This window comes from Pteropus medius, unplaced genomic scaffold (genome assembly GCF_902729225.1).
Source record: "Pteropus medius unplaced genomic scaffold, Ma_sr-lr_union100, whole genome shotgun sequence".
Classification (NCBI taxonomy): domain Eukaryota; kingdom Metazoa; phylum Chordata; class Mammalia; order Chiroptera; family Pteropodidae; genus Pteropus; species Pteropus medius.
The window spans coordinates 56,084-77,955 of record NW_024348675.1 but is presented as its reverse complement, the minus strand read 5'-3'; the positions used below and the strand labels follow the sequence as shown (position 1 = coordinate 77,955).

General features: G+C 33.9%; 1 long non-coding RNA gene and 1 pseudogene across 1 annotated transcript in view; one reads left to right on the top strand and one right to left on the bottom strand.

Moving 5' to 3' along the window:
• LOC120616826 (uncharacterized) overlaps positions 1-21,872 on the top strand; it is a 62,198-nt gene that overhangs the window by 17,766 nt on the left and 22,560 nt on the right. The window contains exon 2 of the long non-coding RNA XR_005656706.1: positions 10,961-11,010. This is a non-coding gene — a long non-coding RNA (uncharacterized LOC120616826). The remainder of the gene's footprint in view (positions 1-10,960; positions 11,011-21,872) is intronic.
• LOC120616827 (uncharacterized) lies at positions 10,567-10,685 on the bottom strand (annotated as a pseudogene).

Below are 21,872 nucleotides of genomic sequence, written 5' to 3'. Positions count from 1 at the left end.
AGAGAAGTTCCTGTTCAGATCTTCTGTCTATTTTTTGACTGGATCCTTTTTTGTTGTTGTTGTTATTGAGTTGTATGAGTTCTTTGTATATTTTGGATATTAGGTCATTATTGGAGGCATTGCTTGCAAATATATTTCCCCATTTGGATGGTTGGCTCTTTACTTTGTTAATGGTTTCTTTTGCTGAGCAGAAGCTTTAGTTTGATGTAGTCCAATTTATTTATTTTAGTTTTAACTTTCCTTATCTTTGAGGTCACATTCATAAAATCCTTTTTAAGTCCAAGGTCATTAAGTTTAGTTCTTATGTTTTCTTCTATGTTTTCTTCTATGCATTTTATTGTTTCAGGTCTTACGTTCTTAATCCATTTTGAGTTAATTTTGGTGTGTAGTGATAGACAACAGTCTAGTTTCATTCTTTTGCAGGTGGCTTTCCTATTTTGCCAGCATCATTTTTTGAAGAGGCTTTCTTTTTGCCACTATATGTTTTTGGCTTTTGTGTCAAAAATTATCTGCTCATATAAATATGGGTTTACTTCTGGACTCTCAATTCTGTTTCACTGGTCTGTCTGTCTTTCTGCCACTACCATGCCATTTTGATTATTGTCACTTTGTAGTATAATTTGAAGTCGGGCAGAGTGATGCCTCCAGCCTCATTCTTTTTTCTCAGGATGGCTTTGGCTATTTAGGGTCTTTTGCGCTTTCATACAAACCTGATGATTTTTTGTTCCATTTCTTTAAAAACGGATGGGATTTTGATGGAGAAATGCATTAAATCTGTATAATGCTTTAATAATAAGTAATAAGGTCATTTTAACTATGTTAATTCTTCCAATCCAAGAACACGAAATATCTTTCCATTTCTTTGTATCATTTTTGATTTCTTTTAATAGGGTTTTATAGTTTTCATTATGAAGTTCCTTTACATGTTTTGTTAGATTTATTGCTAAGTATTTTATTCTTTATGTTCAAAGCAGTTGCAAAAGGAATGATTTTTTCCATTTCCTTTTCTGACACTTCATTATTAGACTGTAGGAATGCAATGGATTTTTGAACATTGATTTTGTATCCAGAAACTTGACTGTGTTTGGTTATTGTTTCTAGTAGTGAGTGTTCTAGTAGTAGAGTGTTTAGGGTTTTCTGTCTAGAGAATCATGTCATCTGCAAATAGTTACAGTTTGACTTCTTTGTTTCTTGTTTGGATACCTTTTATATCTTTCTCTTGTCTGTTTGTTCTCGCTAGGACTGCCAATGTTATCTTGAATAACGGTGATGACAGTGAACAGCCTTGCCTTGCTCCTGATCATAAAGAGGAGGTTTTTAGTTTTTCACCATGAAGTGTAATGTTGGCTGAGGGTTTGTCATAGATGGCCTATATCATGTTAAGGCACTTTTGTCCTGTAACGATTTTGGTAAGTGTTTCGATCATAAAACACTGTATCTTGTCGAAGGCTTTTTCTGTATCTGTTGATAGGATCACATGATTCTTATTTTTAAATTTGTTTATGTGGTATATCAAATTCATCAATTTGCGTATGTAGAACCATCCCTGTGCCCCTGGGATGAAGCCCACCTGATCATGATATTAATCTTTTTCATATGTTGTTGTATTCGGTTTGCCAGTATCTTATTTAGAATTTTTGCATGCATCCATGAGAGATGTAGGTCTGTAGTTTTCTTTTTTTGTGTTACCTTTACCAGGTTTGGCATCAGAGTAATATTGGCTTCATTAAATGAGTTGGGAAGTATCGCCTCCTCTTTGATTTTTTTTGGAAGAGTTTGAGGAGAATAGGTATTAAATCTTTGAATATTTGGTAGAATTCACTGGTGAAATCTTTTGGTCCTGAACTTTTACTTTTTGCTAGGTTTTTGATGATTGTTTCAATTTCATACTGCTGATTGGTTTATTTAGATTTTCCAGTTTTTCTTAATTCAATCTAGGAAGGTTGTACCTTTCTAAGTACTGGTCTGTTTCTTGTAGGTTATTAAATTTGGTGTTATATACTTTTTCATAGTTATTCTTACATGATCTTTTGTGTTTCCGTGGTATCTGTCATCATTTCTCCTCTTTCATCCCTGATTTTGTTTATGTGTCTCCTTTCTCCTTTTTTGTTAGAGGCTAGCCAGGGGTTTGCCAACTTTATAACTTTCTCAAAGAACCAGCTCTTTGTTGTATTTATTTGTTCTATTGTTGTTGTTGTTGTTGTTGTTTCAAATTCATTTATTTCCGCTCTAATTTCTTTCTTTCTGCTGACTTTAGGTTTCATTTGTTGTAATTTTTTCTTTTTTCTTTTTTTTTTTTAAGTTGAGGCATTCGGTTGTTTATTTGGGCTTGTTCTTGTTTTATGGAGATAGGCTTGTAATGATATGAACTTTCCTTTTATTTATTGCCGCTTTTGCTATGTCCCAAAAGTTTTGATGTGTTGAGTATCATTTTTGTTTCTATATATGTCTTGATCTCTCTTTTTATTTGTTCTCTGACCAAGTTATTCTTCAGTGGCATGTTGTTTAATCTCTCATGTTTTGTGGTTCTTCTTGATTTCTTTTTGCAGTTGATCCCTAGTTTCAAAGTATTATGATCAGAGAATATGGTTGATAATGATTTCAACCTTCTTATAATTGTTGTGGCCCAGTATGTGGTCAGTCCTTGAGAATGTTCCATGTGCACTAGAGAAGAATATATAAGCAGCTATTTTGGGATGGAAGGCTCTGTAAATGTCATTTGGTCTAATGTGTCATTTAAGGATATTATTTCCTTATTGATTTTCTGTTTGGATGATCTGTCCGTATCTGACAATGGGGTATTTAGGTTCCCTACTGTGATAGTGTTTTGGTCTGTTTCTCCCTTTATTTCTGTTAGTAATTGCTTTACATATTTTGGGCTCCTTTATTGGGAGCATAGATATTGATAAGTGTTATGTTTTCTTGGTGCACCATTCCCTTTATCATTATGTAGTGTCCTCAAAATCTTTCTTTACCTTTTTTATTTTAAAGTCTATTTTGTCTGATATTAGTCTCACTTTTCTTGGCATGCCATTTGCTTGAAATATCATTTTCCACCCTTTTCACTTTGAGTCTATATTTGTCTTTGGAACTGAGGTGTGTCTCCTGGAGGCAGAATATGGTTGGGTTTTGTTTTTTGCTTTAATCTGTAACTTTGCCTTTTCATTGGTGAGTTCAGTCCATTTATATTTAAGGTGAGTATTGAAATATGAAGTCTTCTTATAGCCATTTTATGTTTTGCTTTCTGGTACCTCGGTGTTTCCATTGCTTCCTTGTCCTTGTGCTTCTGTTTTCTTTATTTTTGTTGGCTTTTGTGGGTTTTCCTCTGGTTCGTATTTTAAGTGATATATACTTAAGTTCTAAATTTTTTTTTTTTGGTTACCATTATGAATATGTAAAGGATAGTTACATGTATATATACAGTCATCTATTTTCTTCAGCACGTGCTTATCTCCATTTCCCTTTGCAATTTTGAATCTTTGAATCCTCCCCTTTCAAGTCATTGTCTCAATTTGTCCCTAGATGTGCTGAACGTTCATTACTATCTTGCTATAGCAATTCTCTTTTTATTGTTTAAGCTTATAATGCCCTCCCTGTTCCTAGTAAGTGTTGCACTTCTCTGCTTCTATCAGCCTGCTAGTCACCTTATTCCCAATTATTATTATTATTTTTGGTCATTTTGTTTTAGGTGAGCTGACCCCTTTCAGTATTTCTTGTAGTTCAGGCTTTGTAGTGGAGAATCAATTTTTGTATGTCTGGAAAGGTCTTAATTTCTCCTTCATCCAAAAGAGAGCTTAGCTGGATATAATATCCTTGGCTGGTAGTTCCTGTAACTTAATAGTTTAAATATTTGAGTCTATTCATTTCTGGCTTGTAAATTTTGTCCTGAGAAGTCCGACAATAATCTAATGGGTTTTCCTTTTTACCGTCCTCTTTTCCCTTGCTACTGTGAGAATTCTGTCTTTGTCATTGATTTTTGATACTTTTAATGTAATGTGTCTTGGAGAAGGCCTTTTTGGGTTGAGATAATTCAGTGTTCTGTTGACTTTTTGAATTCCAAGCTCCTGCTCATTCCTTAGATTTGGGAAATTCTCGTTCACTATTTGTCTGAAAATGCTTTCTAATCCTTTGGTAATGCCCATTATTCTTATGTTTCCTCACTTGTTGGGATCAGCTAGTTTTTGTATTTCTCTTTCATGACTTTTCATTCTGCAATTTCTCTCTCCTTTTTTCTGATTTATTTCTATGTTTCTTACTTCGATATCATCAATTCTATCCTCCATTGTGTCAGCTCTATTTCTCAAGCTTGATATTTCATTTTTCATCTCTTGCAATGTGTTCTTTATTTCCAGAAGTTCTATTTGGTTCTTTTTGAGGGTTTCAGTCTCCTTGCTAAAGAACTCATTCTGCTTATCTAATTGCTTTTTCAGTTCCTGAAATTACTGAAATGAATTGTTTTGGATGTCATTGAGTTATTTTCAGAAGTATCCTGCTTTCTGTCATTTAAGTCGCATATTTCTATATCTGTACATTTATTTTCTATAGATTTTCCTCTTTCTTTCTGAACTGCCTTGTCACTTTGGTTGTTCATGGTGTTTAGTTGACTGTTTCTCTGCCTGGGCATTAATGGAACTTTATTTTGCTTTTTTTCCTATTGCAAGGACTACATTTTTCTTTTGATTTCCAGTAGGTGGTGTCTAAGCTTCTTGGATCCCTCTTTATATATAGCCTTAATAATGCCTTTTATTTGTCTCATAGATGTTTAATCATACTCACTACCATCAGTCTCAGTTTGTGTCGATGTTAGTGATAGTTTCAGTAGAGTTTGCTCAGATTCCACTGGGACTCACGGTGTTTGGTCAGGCAGAATATGCGGGGAGGGGCCCTCTTGGTTGGGTGATGGGAGCTGTGGCTCAGCCTTGTGTTTTCCCACTGTGGCTTGTAAAAATCTTGTTTCTCTGCGGTCCCCACTTCTCTGCTTTCTGAAGTGAAAGCAGAGCTCACAGATCTCCCAGACTGGGCTGTTTAGGGAACTCATCACATCTTTTCTTCTCTCCCTCCTTCTGCAGGGAGCTCTGGCTGGGTGAGAAAACTTTTGTTTCTCCCATTTTACCTCTCAATTCCTGAGGTTCTGTCCTGTGGTAGCTCTTATGCACAGATCCCTCACTCAGAAGTGCTAGTATTCAGTTTGGGTGTTTTTTGTTGAGTTTTAGATGTTCAACTTACTGTTGATCAAGCGGAGAGATCTGGAGATGTCTCAGATGTCTCACTTTACCATATTTCTGTTGTCTAATTATGACTTTTGATATTCTTTATTTTGTTCATACATTGTTCTTTTTTTTTTTTTTTTTTTTTAGTTTTTGTTCATGGTATTCTTTAGTTCTTTGACTATTGTTAAGGCAGTTGATTTAAAGGCATTGTCTAATAATTATAATATCTGGGCTTTCTCAAGGGCACTTTTTGTCATTTTGTCCTTCCCCCTCCCTTTCTTCTATATACTTTGAAATTTTTTTGTTGAAACCTGGCTACTTTGAATATTGTGGTACTTTCAGAAATTAGGTACCACACATTTGTTGTTGGGTTGTTGAGGTCTGCAATTTTTATGGTTTCAGTAATTTTCCAGACTCTTTCTTTTCAAAGGCCCTTATTCTGTCTGGTCACTGAAATCTTTCTCCTTATTTTAGTAGGCAGCAGTGACTCAGAGATTTCCTTAAATCCCTGGAGCCAAAAGACAAGAAATCCAATAATTTTTCTTTGTTTTTGCAGATTGGCTTTGATATGGAGTACTTAACAAATAACCAGGCAGACCATCTAACATTCTGGGTTTTTTTCGCCATCATTTCTTGCTTGTATGAGATTATAGGTTAGCTAGAGTTGCATGCTCAAGATTTTCTTTGGTCTATATTTTCGCCTGGGCACATGTGTTTTCCTCTGGATTTCTTGCTATGTTCAATAGCTCTTTAAAAGTCTTTAAACTCAAGATTTTTTTCTCATGCTTCTCCCACCATGCTTTTGGTTTGTTTGTTCTCTGCCCTGTTCACCATTTTTTGCTGCATTTACCATCTTGTGATATCCCAGGTGGTTATCAGTTGGATATGTCTTTAAATGCTTGATACATGCTGTGCAGAAAGCACTCTAGTCTGACTGAGAAATGTCAGCTTCTGTGGCCCTCCCTTAGGGAGTCAGCAGTTAGGTGAAAACACTGCTATGATATTTTGTGAAAAAGGGCTTTGTTGATCTACTCTTCACACCAGGAAACTATACCAGGAATTATGAGCTGACATCCTCATGACTGTAGCAAAACTGGGTGACAAGGAATATTAGGAAAGGAAGCAAATTTGCCATGTTTGTAGAATATATTTGGTCTCCTCTATCTTAATCTTTACACTACTCTGCACCCCCTGGGATTGTTGTTATTGTTTTTATTTTGGTTTGATTTAATGATTGAATTATTTCAGTGAAGTATATTTCCTATAGTATGTAGTCTCGTTATTTCCCAGAAGGTAGCATCTTTGATGTATACACAATCCTGGTTTTAACTCTTGTTGGTTTCTGATTAATGTCTTTGTTGAATTTCTGGCTGGTCTACATATGTTCCATGACACACAGCACCTCATATTTTTAGCACCTCATATTTTCTGGCTGATGTTTTTATTTTTTATATATTTTCAATGGCCTTGTGCATTAATAAGTCTAATTGGATTGGATTAAATTCGCACTCTGCCACCACCTTGTTCTTTCACCCCTGCACATGTAGTTTTTGATGACTTTTCAGGAATGTTTTAAACCTTACGAGGTTCTTTCATAGCCATGTCTTTTCCTAGTTCTTTGTCTTAAGTTTTTGGCCAGCCTATACTTTATATTTTTGCTCTCTTGGAGCTAGCAGCCTTCTCTTAATTACTGAATATTAAATTCTCCATTGTTTACAACAGTAATGTTTTCTAATGTGTTTTGCATATAAATTCAAGTCACTGAGAGCTCCCAAGTTGTGTTTTATAGGAGTGTTCCATGAGATAGAATGTACTTACTTAAACCTAGAAGGGAGAGCCACGCCTAATAATATATACCTAGTTTCTTTGGTTACAGGTTATAGCCATTTATTTGCTCAATAGAAGAGGGAAAGTAATTTACCTTTACCTTTTTAGATTCTTGACTGAGACATCCCTGTATTAAAAAGCAGATTAGCAGGAGAGAAAAAAAGTTTAGTAACATGTGTACCTCCTGTGTACATGAAAAAGATTGAGGAAAACTGAATAACTTGCCAAAATGGCTGCAGCCACCACCTTATATACTATTTTCAGCCAAAGACAAAAGATGTTGAGGGTGGAGGAGTCAGTTTTGGGAGCTTACCAGGAAAAGCACAGTAAAGAAGGGGAAAATTATTTTGCAGGGTTAAGTCTTTGCCTTCTGCACTGGTAAGGGGATGGTGAGGCCATCCCCTCCTGGAACAGCTGGGAAGGCCCCCTTAAATGGAGACCTCTTACAAATGGAGACCCCTGTACAGATGCCACAGGTTTGTACAGAATATTATTTCACTGAATATCATAGGCAACTGTAACACAATGGTAATATTTGTGTGATATCTTATGATGACTAGGATGTAAGTAGACAAAAGGAAATTTTAAGTCCCATTATAATCTTATAGGACCACTGTTGTAGACATAGTTTGTCATTTGCTGAAACAGTGTTATGTAGCACATGACTGTATATCCAGTTGATTGGTGGTGGTGGTGAGTTGTCAACTATATCCTTACTGATTTTATTTCTGCTATATCTTTCCATTTCTGTTACACGGGTGTTGAAGTTTGTTATTATGATGGTAGATTCATGTATTTCTCTTTGCCAATCTATTAGTTTTGCCTCCTGTAGTTTGGTGGTGTGTTGATGACCTTGTTATGTTTTCTTGGAGAATTAACCCCTTTTCCATTATGTTGTACCTTTCTTATCCAATATTATTTTTCTAGCTTTGAAATCTGCTTTTTCTGAAAGTAATACCGCTACTCCTTTATTTCAAATAGTATAAGCATTGAATATTTTTCTTCATCGATTTACTTTTAATTTTATGTGTCTCTACATTTAAAGTGAGTTTTTTATAAACTGTATATAATTGAGTCTTGTTTCTTAATTCATTTTCACAATGTCTTAATTGCTGCATTTAGATCATCATCATTCAAAGTAGTTACTTAAACAGCTTGATTAAGAAGTACCATATTTGTTAGTTTTCTCCCCTTGTTCTTTGTTTTTGTTTTTGTCTTCCACTCTCCTGTTGTGATTTAAATGATTTTATATTTTTTCTCCTTTCTTAGCACATGAATTATACATTTTTCAATCTTTTAAAATGACTGGCCTAGAGTTTACAATATAAATTTATAATTTTGTTCACTTTCAAATAACCTATGTATAAAGACTGTATATAAAGGTATATCTTGTTTTCTCGCAGTTCTGTTTAATGAGCTTCACAGATGTTGCATTTTTTAGAAATTGTAGGCAAGACCCTCCACCAACAAAAAAAATTATCATTAGCTTTATGTGATACTTCATTGTGGTATTTTGGAAACAAAAGGGAAATATCTTTGAGTTATGCCTTTAATAGTAAAATAATTCCAGACCTTTTTCTGTCCCTTGTGTCATTGATGCCATTCATTTTACTTTTATGTAAACATTCTTATGCATATTTTATATATGTAGCAAGTAAAAGTCATGTGTAATTAAATACAGTGATTGTGGTTGTTATTTTGAATGAACTGTTGTCTCTTAGATCAATTGATAACAAAAATAAGATTTTATATTATGTTCACTTATTTCTTTTTTAATGCATTTTCTTCATGTAGATTGAAGTGTCTAACCTATTTTGTTTTCTTATCTAAAGAACTTTTAATATTTTTCTTGCAAGGCCACTCTTGTATCAACAGTTTCCCTCAATATCTTTTCTAAGACAAAGTCATTATTTCTCCTTCACTTTTGAATGGTAATTTTTTAGGGTACAAAAGTCTAGATTTGTGATTTTTTTTCCTTGTAAGAGTTTCTGTTTTCTCTCACCTTAGGGATGACTGGAGAAGGTTGGAGTTGGGTTATTTCTCTTACTCTCTTAATCAGTTATCCTCCGATAATAACTCTGCAGGTTAGGCTGTGGCTAACTAGTTTTACTAGAATGTTGTGGGGGATTTCCAAATGTTTTATTTTCACTTTCCCTTGCTGGAAGCTTGAGGAGATTTACCTGATATATATTGTTGGAATCCGATTGAGCACCAGCAGTAAGTTTCATAATATTGAGGGGTCTCCCTTATGGCTGGATACCCCTGGATTTTTTAAAAAATCTCTGGTTTGTCTCTACAGAGCATCCAACAATTTGTCAATTGCAGTTAGGGCTTTCCTTCTGATACACTGATTCCTGTGCTATTTTTGCTGGTGAGTTCTGCTAATCTGTGACTCCTTCTGTTAGTCTTGCTTCTTTAGATTTTTGTTTTAATGATAAATATTTTAGTCATTTAGTCAATTCTCAGACTTGAAATGGAGTTTATTGTGTGAGATAATTCTTATATACACTAGTGTCTCTAGCATAAATTTAGTTATTTAAAAATCCTGATTATTATAATTTTGTAAAAATATTTGAAAAAGTTTTTCTTTTTTCCCTTGAATATATGTAGTAAATTTCATAAAAGGATTTTTGATTACAGTTCTCTGTGTAAAATATCTTTTCATTCATAAAAATAATTAAGATATATTTATCCTGTAGATCATATTACAGTACATACAGACTCCTCTTCCTTTAGTGTATTGCTGCTGTTCTCATTTTACTTTGACTTTGAGGCACTGTTTATTCCTAGCTGTATTTTATTCTCACTTTAACAAATTCAAAGACATTCTGATTCTATAGGAATCATGATTGATTTTCCTGTTCTTATTTTTTTTAGATGCTCCCACTAATTCAAATGTGTTTACATGACTATTCTTTTACCCTTTTACCTTACATGCCTTTTTTTAGGCTGACAGTAACTACTTTATGTGATTCCAAACCTTTTATTCCTTTAGATGAATTAGGGAGCATGGGAATAATCATCTTGGAATTATTGGAATATTGACGTTAGTAGTCCAAGGTAATGTCAATCATGTGAACAGAAACATTAGAAATAAGGGTTTGTTGTACCTGTGGTTTTATCTTTATGGGAAGTGAGTTGCATTTTGAGAAAAAATTAGAAAATTTATTATAATATGTAATAGTCTTAGAAAATTTTTATGAGATTCAGTCCATGGCAGAATTCAAGTCGAATAATTGTCAAAATTTTTTAAATGCAAGGATGAGATTTGATAATGGTTTTATATACCTGATCTCTCATAGATCAGTTATTTTCATTATAATTTTCGTTATTTCCATGAGTGGTTAAGTTAGCTCCTAAACTTTATTTTTTATTTTATTTTATGTTATGTTATGTCATGTCATGTCATTTTATTTCTTTTTTTTATTTTTATTTTTTATTGTATTTTTTAGGTGAGGCAACCTTTGGTTGACCTCACTGATTGTAAGGACCTTGTCAGCTTACCATCCCTTATTTTTTAAATTTTTTACACCTACAGCACCTGGTCTTCCTAGGTGGTCTCCCATCCAAGTACTAACCAAGCCCAACTGTGCTTAGCTTCCAAGATCAGATGGGATTGGGCTTGTTCAGAGTGACGTGGCCGTAGACAAGTTAGTTCCTAAACTTTATTATTTATTTATTTATTATTATTATTTTTAACACCTACAGCACCTGGTCTTTATAGGTGGTCTTCCATTCAGGCCCAACCCTGCTTAGCTTCTGAGATGAAATGGGATCGGACAAGCTCCTAAACTTTAAATTGGTGTTTTTAAAGTTTTTTGGCAGGCAGGCATGATAAGCTTCTTAAATTAAAATCTTAATGTCTGTCTTGTGGGTTTTTAAATCAGACATAATTTCACTAATAATTACTTTCCTCTTTTCAGCATTATCTGCATATCAGAGGTACTACAGTTTACAGTCTGACTACTGGAAGGTTAGTACACTTGAATCCTGGTATTGTTTTTTTATTTGGGGGCAAATTATGCAAAATGTTAATTTTAAATAGGGGAACATGAAAAGGGGCTAAGGAATTTTTTTTTTTTAATGCCCGTCATTTTGTGTGAAGTATCTTGTTGTTTATTAGTATTTTCTTGACATTTTATTTGTAAAAGATTCTAATTGTGATACTTTAATATCAAACAACATTAGGTTAAAAAAATGCTATTTTTTTTTTTAAAGTTCATAGCTGGATGGATAATGGTGATTCTGAAGATAAAGGTTGAGAAAGGCTGAAGGCTAAGCAGCATCTCTTCTTTTTACAATTTCTCTATGATTGTAGCTCTGGGGAGAATTAAAACTATCCATTTTAGGACGTATGTCAATAAAGAATTGTATGTAAGGATGAATTATCCAGTGTGTTCTCAGTTTAATCTGTAAACTATTGGATTAATGCTCTACAGCATATATAATTTCAAGTGTCCTACAGATAGCTAAATAAATTATTGTTTAATATTATGTCATTATCATATACCCCAAAACAAATATATCTTGTAGTGGGATATAACCCATAATATCAGCAATTTTAGATATTGCATGAAGATTAGTTACAGATAGTGCTTGTGTGCATGCAGGGAAATTTTAGGTTACTCAAAGACTTTGAAAGCCCACATGTTGATCTCTGATGTAGGTAAAAGCATTACTGATTTTTGTGAATTACTTAGAGTGGAGAAAAACAATTAAAAATGAAGTCTTTACTAAATCCAAAAATGTCCTCATTAATTTATTTCAAGTTACTCTTTTTTTGGTAAGACCATAATGGAAACAATTCACATAACCGTAAAACCTCCCCCATTTCAAGAGGTTTAAATATTTTCACGAAGTTTTATATTTATTACCACAGTCAGTTTTAGAATGTAAATGAAACCCCATATTCTGTCTCAGTTTGTCCATGACCTCTGCCCTGAATATTTGCCTAGTCTGGCTGGTTTTTTTCACTAAGCACGTTTCCTCTTTGTTGTAGTATGTCTTTTTTATGACTATAAATTCCAGTATATAGGTATTTGTTTTATATATGTTCCATTTTTCATTGATGGACATTTCTATTCACCTTTTGGCAATAGTGAATCATGCTGCTATGAATGCTTGTGTACTGATACTTCTGTATGGAAGACATGAACAGAAAACATGTAGTGACTGACTATAACATATTATACCTATATGAAGACTTCAGCAGATCGCCTGAAACAAATGATACCAAGCCACTTACTGCAAGAGATGATTATATAGATTCAGGAATAGGTGTAGACTGGAAAATGCAGAAATTACTCAGGAGAGAGAAAGAGACTACATTCATATAACTTTTTATTATATTGTCATAATTGTTCTTTTTTGTTATTGTTATTTAATCTCTTACTGTTCCCGACTTATAAATAAAACTTTTTTCATAAGTATGTATGTATAGGAAAAATAACAGTATATATAGAGTTTGGTTTGGTTCTATCTGAAATTTCAGGCATCCTCTGGTGGTCTTGGAACATCCATTTCCTGTTGATGTCTAGTTCTATCTTGTTGAATAAGATATTAAAGACATCAGCTATTGGTAAGTTGTGTATCTTTTGGGCCCATTTTGTAGATTTTGCTTTATGTATTTTGGTGCTCTGTTTGGTACATATCTATCATTGCTATCTTTTTGATGACTAAGTTTTTTAATTTTAATTTTGTACCAACTTTATGAAACCATAATTGACATGACAGTATAAGTTTAATGTGTACATATAACATTGTGTATTTTTAAGATATATAGTGTTTTGATATGATAACATATATGTTGCTAAATGTTTGACACAAGTGTTAGCTAACACATATATCGTGTCACATAATTACCATTTCTAGGTTGTCTTGAGAACATTTAAGATTTACTATATTCGTTTCCAGTTATATAATAGAGATATAGTTCCTTTATTGTCTTTATTTCTAGTAACTTCATTAATTTTGAAGTATTTTGTTTGATATTACTTTAGCTATTCTAGAATTTTTATAATTACTGTGCTAATGATTCTGTATTATTTATCTGAGGGGGATGCGATTCAAGACCGCCACTGGAAGCCTGAAACCATAGGTGGTACTAAACCCTTATATGTTTTTTTCCTATAAATACATACCTGTGATTAAAATTTAATTTAAAAATTAGACACAATAATTAACAATAATAAAAAAAAACAATTATAACAATATGGTGTAATAAAAGTTATGTGAATATGGTCTCTCGGAATCTCTTTCTATACTTTACCCTTCTTTTTCTTGTGATGATATGAGATATGATTCCTACATGTAATGAAGTGAGGTGAATGAGGGGCATTGTATTACGCTACTATAGTATTACGCTACTACAAAGATTGCTTGAACACAAATTCTACGATACTATCACAGTGGATCTGATAACCAGGATGGTGACTTAAGTGACTAATGGGCAGGGTGGGTCCATAGCTTGGAGACACTAGACAAAGGGATTTAGGTCTCTGCCATGGGGGAGCAGGACAGAGTGAAATTTCATCACACTACTCAGAAACAGCTCAATTTAAATTTATAACTTAAGACTTCTTAATTTCTGGAATTTTCCATTTAATATTTTTGGATTGTGGTTGATCAGAAGTAACTGAAACCAATGAAAGCGAAACCATAGATAAGGGAGACTATTGTATATTTATCACCTTCCATCTTCTTTGCATTTACAGTATGTTTCCTGAGGGCAATATATAATTGGCTCAGTTTTATCCAGACTTTAATTTATGCATTCTGAATGTTTAATCTCATTTAATGTTATTCATATATTGGATTTCCATCTACCAGTTTACTTTTTATTTTTAACATGTTTGTTTTTTATCTATTCCTATTTTACTGCTTTGTTTTGCATGTAGTATATTTAAAAAAGTTAATTCCTCAAGCTTTTTATTATATCTTTTTGAAGTAATTCCTTAGGTTGCCTTAGTACTTACCAAATACATACTAAGTTAAATGAGTTTTCTTGTATTTACTGTAATTCCTATGAGATCTTGTATAGGTCTATGTATTGTGTCCTTTTATTATAGACATATGTCTAAATGTTCTAACTCCCAACATTTACATTGTAATAACACATGCTACATATATTAATATTAATTTATATAATTTGTTGACTTTTTAAAGAGGAAAGATTATATGTATGGCTTTTGTTTTCTGTTTTAGTTTCTATTTCTGAATCTCTCAATTTGTTCCTGTGTCTTACATCATCTGGAGACATTTTTTGATCCCAGTATAGCTTTGCTCTCTATTACCTCATTTCTCCTGTCAGTAATAAAATACATTGCTATATATTAAAGGCCCAACAATACACCTATGTAGAGATTGCTTAAACAGTTTGCTTTTCAATCAATTTGGTGAAGGAAGAAAAAGAAATACAAAGCATGCTGTGTTCCATTAATTCAGTTATGTTTAACTACCGTGTGTGTATGTGTGCCTTTGAATGATTTGAGCCCTCGCTTTATGCTTGAAACATTTCATTAGAAATTGTGAGGTGGTTGTGTTTGCAGTTAATTCTCTTAATTTTTTTTTGTGTGTTTATCAGCAAATGTGTATTTAACCATAATTTTTAAAAGATAGTTTTGCTCTCTTTGTATTTTTTGAGCACTTTGGTTATGTTAGCCCTCTGCCATTTAGCTGTCACAGTATCTGAGGAGCTGTTAACCTAATTAGAGTTTTTTGTGATAATTTTTATCTTAGTGGTTTTAAGATTTTATTCTTGTCATTGGCTTTCATTATTATGATTTTTTACTATAATGTGCCTGTGAATCTTTTTTTGTTTATCCCATTTGGAAATGGTTTACCTTATTGATATACAAATTAAAGTTTCCCCTGATTTTTGGTGCATTTTTTATTCATTTGTTTTTGAAAATTTTTTTCTTTTCTTTCCTGTCTTTCATAATTATCATATGCACTTGTTGGCTCACTTGTTGTCATACCACGTATATGTGAATCTCTTTTTGTTTTTCTTTGTTGATTTTTCTCTCTTGAGTTTTAGAATGTTTAATCTGTCATTTAAGTTTACGTGTTCATTGTTCTCACTTCAGATATACTTTCATGACTCTCTAATTTTTGTTTTGAGTTATCATATTTTTAGCTTCAGAATGTGCATTGATCCTTCTTTATAATTTTAACTTTTGTATTGAAATTTTTATTTGAGAGACATCACAATTTATTTCTGTGAAATACTTTAGTTATTGAATATATATATAATGGCTACCTTAAGTTTTTAAACAGTGATTTGGTTTTTCTCGCAAGCAATTTCTGTTGACTTTTCCCTTCTATATGAATCTAAATATACTTTATTTCTCTATATCTTCTAACATATATTAGAAAATGCCATTTACTTAACATAATGTTGCCACTCTGGGTTATGGTAATTGTAGTTTCTCCAGAAGGGCTTATATATTTTTTTTCCTTTTCTTTGATTAATGTATGAATGGATTATTTTTGTGAGGTGTATTTCCTCTCTGCAGTATGAAGCTTCTGATATTTTTGTTTGGAAAGTTCAGGCTCAAGGTTGTTTGCAATTCTGGAATGACAATGATTTTTAACAGGGCCATCTTTATCTTTTTTTCTTACTGTACATAACTGTGACACTGTACTAATTGCAGTCTCTAGTGTTTAGTTTTCTGTAGCCCTTCAGGACATACAATTCCTACAGATTATTCTAATTAAATTTTGCTTCCTTTGCAGGAAGAGTTTTAGAAGTCATTATTTGAGAATTGTACTGATTTAGGGATTGCTTTTGTAACTTCTCTTTCCATTGTCCTGTGTGGTAACCTCTCAGGCCTGTTGCTTACTTTGTTACAACTGTGGGTCCCCCGCTCTCAACACACACTGGAAAGCAATTCTCAGACGTGAGTTGAGTGTGCTATGAGTTGGGCGTGCTACAATTCAACTTAGTGGTACTATATCTACTTGGAGATAAAGACAAGAGTTTGTAGGGTAACTCAGTAGCACAAGGCTCCCTACTTCACCTATAACTTCAGATAGCAACTCCAAGTCCAGGTTGTCTCGGAACTTCTGACCGATTGACTGTAGGTTAGAGATTCTTATAACTTTCTGCTCAGCTTTGGACAGATGAGTGGAGTGAGTCACAGAACTCAGAAACATTTTACTTAGTAAATCACTGGTTTATTATGAAGGAGGTAACACAGGAATAGCCAGATGAAACAGGAGATGCATTAGGCAATGATGGGGAACAAGTGTACAGCTTCATTTTTCTCAGAGCATGACACACTCTCTCTATCTTGGTGTATTTACCAACTGTGAATCATTTCTAGCTGTGCTTTTAGGGTTTTTATGGAGGCTTCATTATACAGCTAGGATTGATTAAATCAGACCTTTACCGTCTCTTTTTCTGTGTTTGTTGTCTCAAATTTTTCCTATTTATACTGTGATTTTATTTCTGAGTTGGAGTAGGTGTTGTCTTTGTATTCTCTTTTTAAAATGTTTTTCCCTCTTTTAATTAGGTAATGTTTAAGTGTATAATACTTACTCTGAATAAGGGTTACACTTTCCTGTTTCTGTTAGTCATCTTACTCACAGCTTTGTGTCCCTTTGCCCTTTTATTTTAGGTAGAACAACCCCTTTCTGTATTTCCTGTAATGCAGGCCTTGTTGTAAATTTCCTCAGGTTCTCCTTCATATCTGAAGGAGAACTTTGCTGGATATATTATTCTTGGCTGGTAATTTATCTTTTTGAGTAGTTTGAATGTTTGATTCCCTCCCTCTTAGCTTTTAGAGTTTCTGCGGAAAAATGCGTCATTAATCTAAGAGCTTTTTTTTTTTTTTATAAGTTACTGTTTTTTCTATAACCCTTCAAGAAATCTTGTCCCTTTTTTCTCACTTTTTTCCTTATGATATGCCCATTTTTTTAAGGACACATTTAGTGTCATGATGAGAAGATTCATTTGTCAATCAAAAGCCTAGTGCAAAAAAAGCCCACAAGTAAAATTATATCAAAACTGTTTGTTAGAATCCTTTATACTTTGCAGAGAACAGAAACTAAACTAACCATTTTTATAGTCACAAATCCAGCCCCTGAATTTTTTGTCTACACATGTGAGAATTGTCTAAAACATATGTTCTTTGTAGCAGCAAGGTCCTGTCACCATTGTTCTTGGCTGAATTCACAAATATCTTGTAACCTGTGGCCTCTCTATCACTTCTCTGGCTCTCTTCTGCTTAGCTTTGTTTCCTGGCAGTAATTAAAACTTTCTGCCACTACCATAGCTACTGTTGGTGCTGGAGCTGCCATAGTCACCTTGATTTCATGCTTTGGTAGAGTTTTGGCCTCTATCACCACAATGGCCAGAGCTTCTGGCTCCGAAGATTTCTCTTTTCAAATGTCCAGCATTTGAAGATTATTGAAATTGTCAAAATTATTGTACTTCTCCCACCTCCACAATTATTTTCATTGTTACCAATTCTATTATAGCCATCCTCACTGTGAACGTATCTTCCACTTCCACGGCATCACCAAAGCCACCTCATTGACTGTTGAAGTTTTCTCCACAACCAAAGTTGTCATTTCCATGAAAACCTCCTCCAGGACCACCACAAATGTTTCCAAAACCACTTTGACCTCTTTGGCTAGATGAAGCCAATTCTGTTATAGCCATCTCTTGCTTAGATAGGGCTTTCCTTACTTCTCACTGTGGTCAGTCACAGCATGAATATCTGAAAGAGAATCTTGTCAATAGAGTCATGATCATCAGAGGTTACAAAACCTTTTATTTTTTGCCACTTCCTTGGTCATGATTTCAGTCACTTCAGTTTTCTCATATTGTTCAAAATAACCTGTTAGGCAGTGTTCTTTAGTGTCTCCTTTAATACTTGTAAGATAAACCTTTTTCATGGTTAAGTGAGTACCAAGTCTTTGAGAATCTTCTCTTGAGACAGCCGTCTTTCATTCACAACTCTTCCATCTACCTCGTGTGACCTTGCATTCATAGCTGCATCCACTTCTTCCACAGTGGCACGTGTGACAAACTCAAAGTCTCTAGAATGGTATTTGGATCTCTCATTACCACATAATCTGTGAGTGTTCCTCATTGCTCAGAATGGCTCATCAGATTCTGTTGTTTCAAAGCTCAAACCTCTGAAGAGTTTCCACTACTATTTGGGCTTTCTGGGAAACTGATTTAGACATGAAGACTGCTGTAAAGTAGACTTTAGCAATGTTTAATTACTTGTTGTAAATTTCCTCAATGGGCGTCCACTGACAGGAAGATTACCCTTATATTGCTCTTATATTGCTCTTATATTGCTCTTTCTGATGGAGTCTCTCATAGAGTTTTTTAAAAATTTATTTTTTTCTCTCTCTAATTTTCAGTTCTCTTCTTTTATCTGTGTCTTTTTCAGATTTCTGCCTTTGATATCAGTAATTATTTTCTCTACGTGGTCATCTCTGTCTCTTAAGCTTGCTAGTTCATTCTGTTCCTGAGTTCTGCATCTTCATAATTTCTGTTTTTGAAAGTTTCAATCTCTTTTATAAAATGTTCTGTTTGTTGATTTTATTTCTGAGTTTGCTTTGGTATTTGAGTTTTTTCATCACTGCAGTCTTGAATTCTTTGTCATTGTTAGACATATTTTCATGTTTTTAAGTTTATTTTCCACAGATTTGTTTTCTTTCTGAGCTGCCTTGTTTGCTTGGTTGTTTATGATAGAGTTCAAAACATTGGTTATAAGGATGCTCAATGAACTAGAAGGATAGGTAAACTTAGAATATAAATTTAGTTGTGCCTTGATTGCTGTTGGCATATCAGTGTGGGGATTGACTCTCAGACAGAATGGCTGTGAGAACTGATTGTGGCTACAGTGGATGAGCTGTTGTTTGAGGGCTGACCCCAAGAAGTGGGATTTACTTTAGTGTGTCTAGTATCTGCCGAGTTATATATACCCTTTGAGTGTGTTGGTGATAGAGCTACTTGGTGGTGCTGTGTTGTAGTCTGAAGCCAGCCACTCAGTGTTTTGGTTCTCAGGCCTCTTGTGAAGTCCAAAGTCATCTGTTGCCTTGGCTTGCTGTGGCCCACCTAGTAGGAGCTGCAAAGTGATCTCTGGTAGGTCGATGCCTCTGCTGGTCTTTGACATACTTGGGAGAAACTATGAAGGAAACTGAGGCTGGATGCCACTAGTGCTGGGCTTGGGGTTGCTTAAGGTTACAGGCATCCTGATAGCCTTCCTTTCTGCTGGTGGTCACAGTGGTCCATTACATTGATGATATTATTTTGACTGGTCATATATAGTGGATATAGCAACTCCTCTAGACTTATTGATAAGACATTTACATTGCCAAGAGTGGTAAGTAAATCTTTTCTATGTCAGTGAAATTTTTAGTAGCCAGAATTATAGCTCTGCCTTGATTATCACGCTAAGTTTAAGATAAGTTGTTGCATCTGGCCTCTCTTACAAATAAGAAGGAAAAACAATGCCTGGTTGTCCTCTTTGGATTTCAGAGGTGAAATATTCCTTGTTTGGGGATTTTATGTCTGCCCAGAAAAAGAATAGGCTCTGCAACAGTGCCAGGTTTCTGCACTTGAGCCATATATTTAGCAGTCAGATGGTTCTTGACATTCAATTGCAATTACGGAGGTTGTTGGGAACCTTTGGAATTCCCTATAGGTGAATGACACTGCAGTTTTAGGTTTTTGTAGGTACATCCCACTGTCATCTGAAGATAATTGCTCTGCTTTTGAGAGAAGACTCTAGGCGCTAGTACTGGGTTTAGAGAGGCTGAATGCTTGACAGTGGAACATGAAATTACCATGTGATCTGAGCTGCCTAACATGAATTGTTATCTTACCCACCAAGTTATAAACTGGGGCATTCACAACAAATTTTTATCATCAAATAGAAGTGATATATATTTGATTAAGTCCAGGCACGCCATGAAGGCACAAGTTAAGTAACATGAATTTGTGACCCAAATGTCCACAGTCCCTACTATACTACCTACTCCCTCGCAGCCTGTACCTATCTCGTAATGAGGAGTTTCCTATGATTAGTCAATAGAAGAAAATATGTGGACATTGGGATGGCTCTGAAAGACAGTGGTGCAGGGAGATTGACCTAGTGTGGGTAGGACTTTTGGTAGTGCCTCTGAGAAATCTCTTACATGGCCAGATTATGATTATATAATGATTCGTGAACTGTGGACAATAGTTTGGCTTGATTTTAGGAATTTGAAAGGAACATGAAGGAGAAATTGGTGACAATGAAAATTAGAGAAGCGGTATATGGATAGATCTATTGGGCAAAACAAACAAACAAACCATAAAGATACTTGTGTCTTTATGTGAATTTTCACTAAAGGATGAACATATAAGAGAATTTCAGTAATCAGTTGGGTAGAATAGTATGTCTATTGATACCAGTCAGTTAGCCTCTTTCCTTAGTTACCTCTGTCATTTACTAACAGTCTCATAACAAGAGTGGCCATGATAGTGGGGACAATTAAGATAGATTGCAATCAGGAAAGGTGGTATTTCAGCTTTTCTTTCTCTGATTGCTTTGGCAATTGTGGGTACCTTATGATTTAATACAAATTTTAGGAATTAAGAATTTCTGTAAAAAGATGCCATTGGAATCAGGATAGGCATTGCAACAAATTTGGATTTAGGTAGTTTGTACATTTAACAGTATTAATTCTCCCGTTATGTGAAAAACAGATATCTTTTCACTTATTTAAGTCCTCTTTAATTTCTTTCATCCAAATCATACATTTTCAGTGTGTAGACTTTTCAACTCTGTGGTTAAATTTATTTCTGTCTTTCATTATTTTTGATGTTATTATGAATTAAAAATTTTTTTAGGTAGTTGTTAAAGATATGTAACAAAACTCAAATTTGTGTTTGATTTTGTATGCTACAACTTTACTGAATTTCATGTTGATGATTTCTAAGAGTTTTCCCATGTCTCGCAGATTTTCTCTGTAAAAAATTATGTCCTCTGCAACAGGTACAATTTTACCTGTTTATTTTTTGGGTGCCTTTTATTTCTTTATTTGATTGCTCTGCTTAGGAATTACAGGATTTGTACCCTATCATGTGATATATCCTAGAAAATGTTCTGTGTGTGCTTGAGAAGAACATGTACTCTACTTTGGTTTGTATGGAATGCTCTGCATATGGTTGTGAGGTCTTTTTGATCTATACTGTTCAAATTCATTTGTCTATTCTCTGTCTGGATGTTCTGTCTGTTGTGAAGAGTAGGTATTAAAATCCCCAAGTTTCATAGTATTGCTGTTTATTTCTACTTTCAATTATTTTGGGATTTGCTTTATATATTTAGATTCTCTACGGTGGGTGCATAAATATTTATAGTTGTTATTTTCTTGCTAGATTGACCCCTTTATAATTAATCGTATAATGATCTTCTTTGTCACTTTGGGCCATTTTTACTTTAACATCTGTTTTGTTTGAAATAAATGTAACCACCACTGCTTTCTTTATGGTAACCATAAAAGTAACTTTTTCTTCACCTAGTCTGTCTTTAAAGAAAAAGTGAATCTCTTACAGACAGAATATAATTGGATCTTGTTTATTAAATCCAGTCAGCCATTCTTTGTCCTTTGACTTGAGAATTTAATTCATTTTTCTTTAAAGTAATTATTGACATGTAAAGATTTACTAATGGAATTTTGTTTTCTGAGATTTTGTAGGTCCTTTGTTTCTTTTTTATTATCTTCGTGTTTTCTTTGTGATTCAATGACTGCTTTTAGCATTATGTTTTGACTCATATAATCTTTCATGTAACTACTACAGTTCTTTGTGTTTACCATGAAGCTATGTAA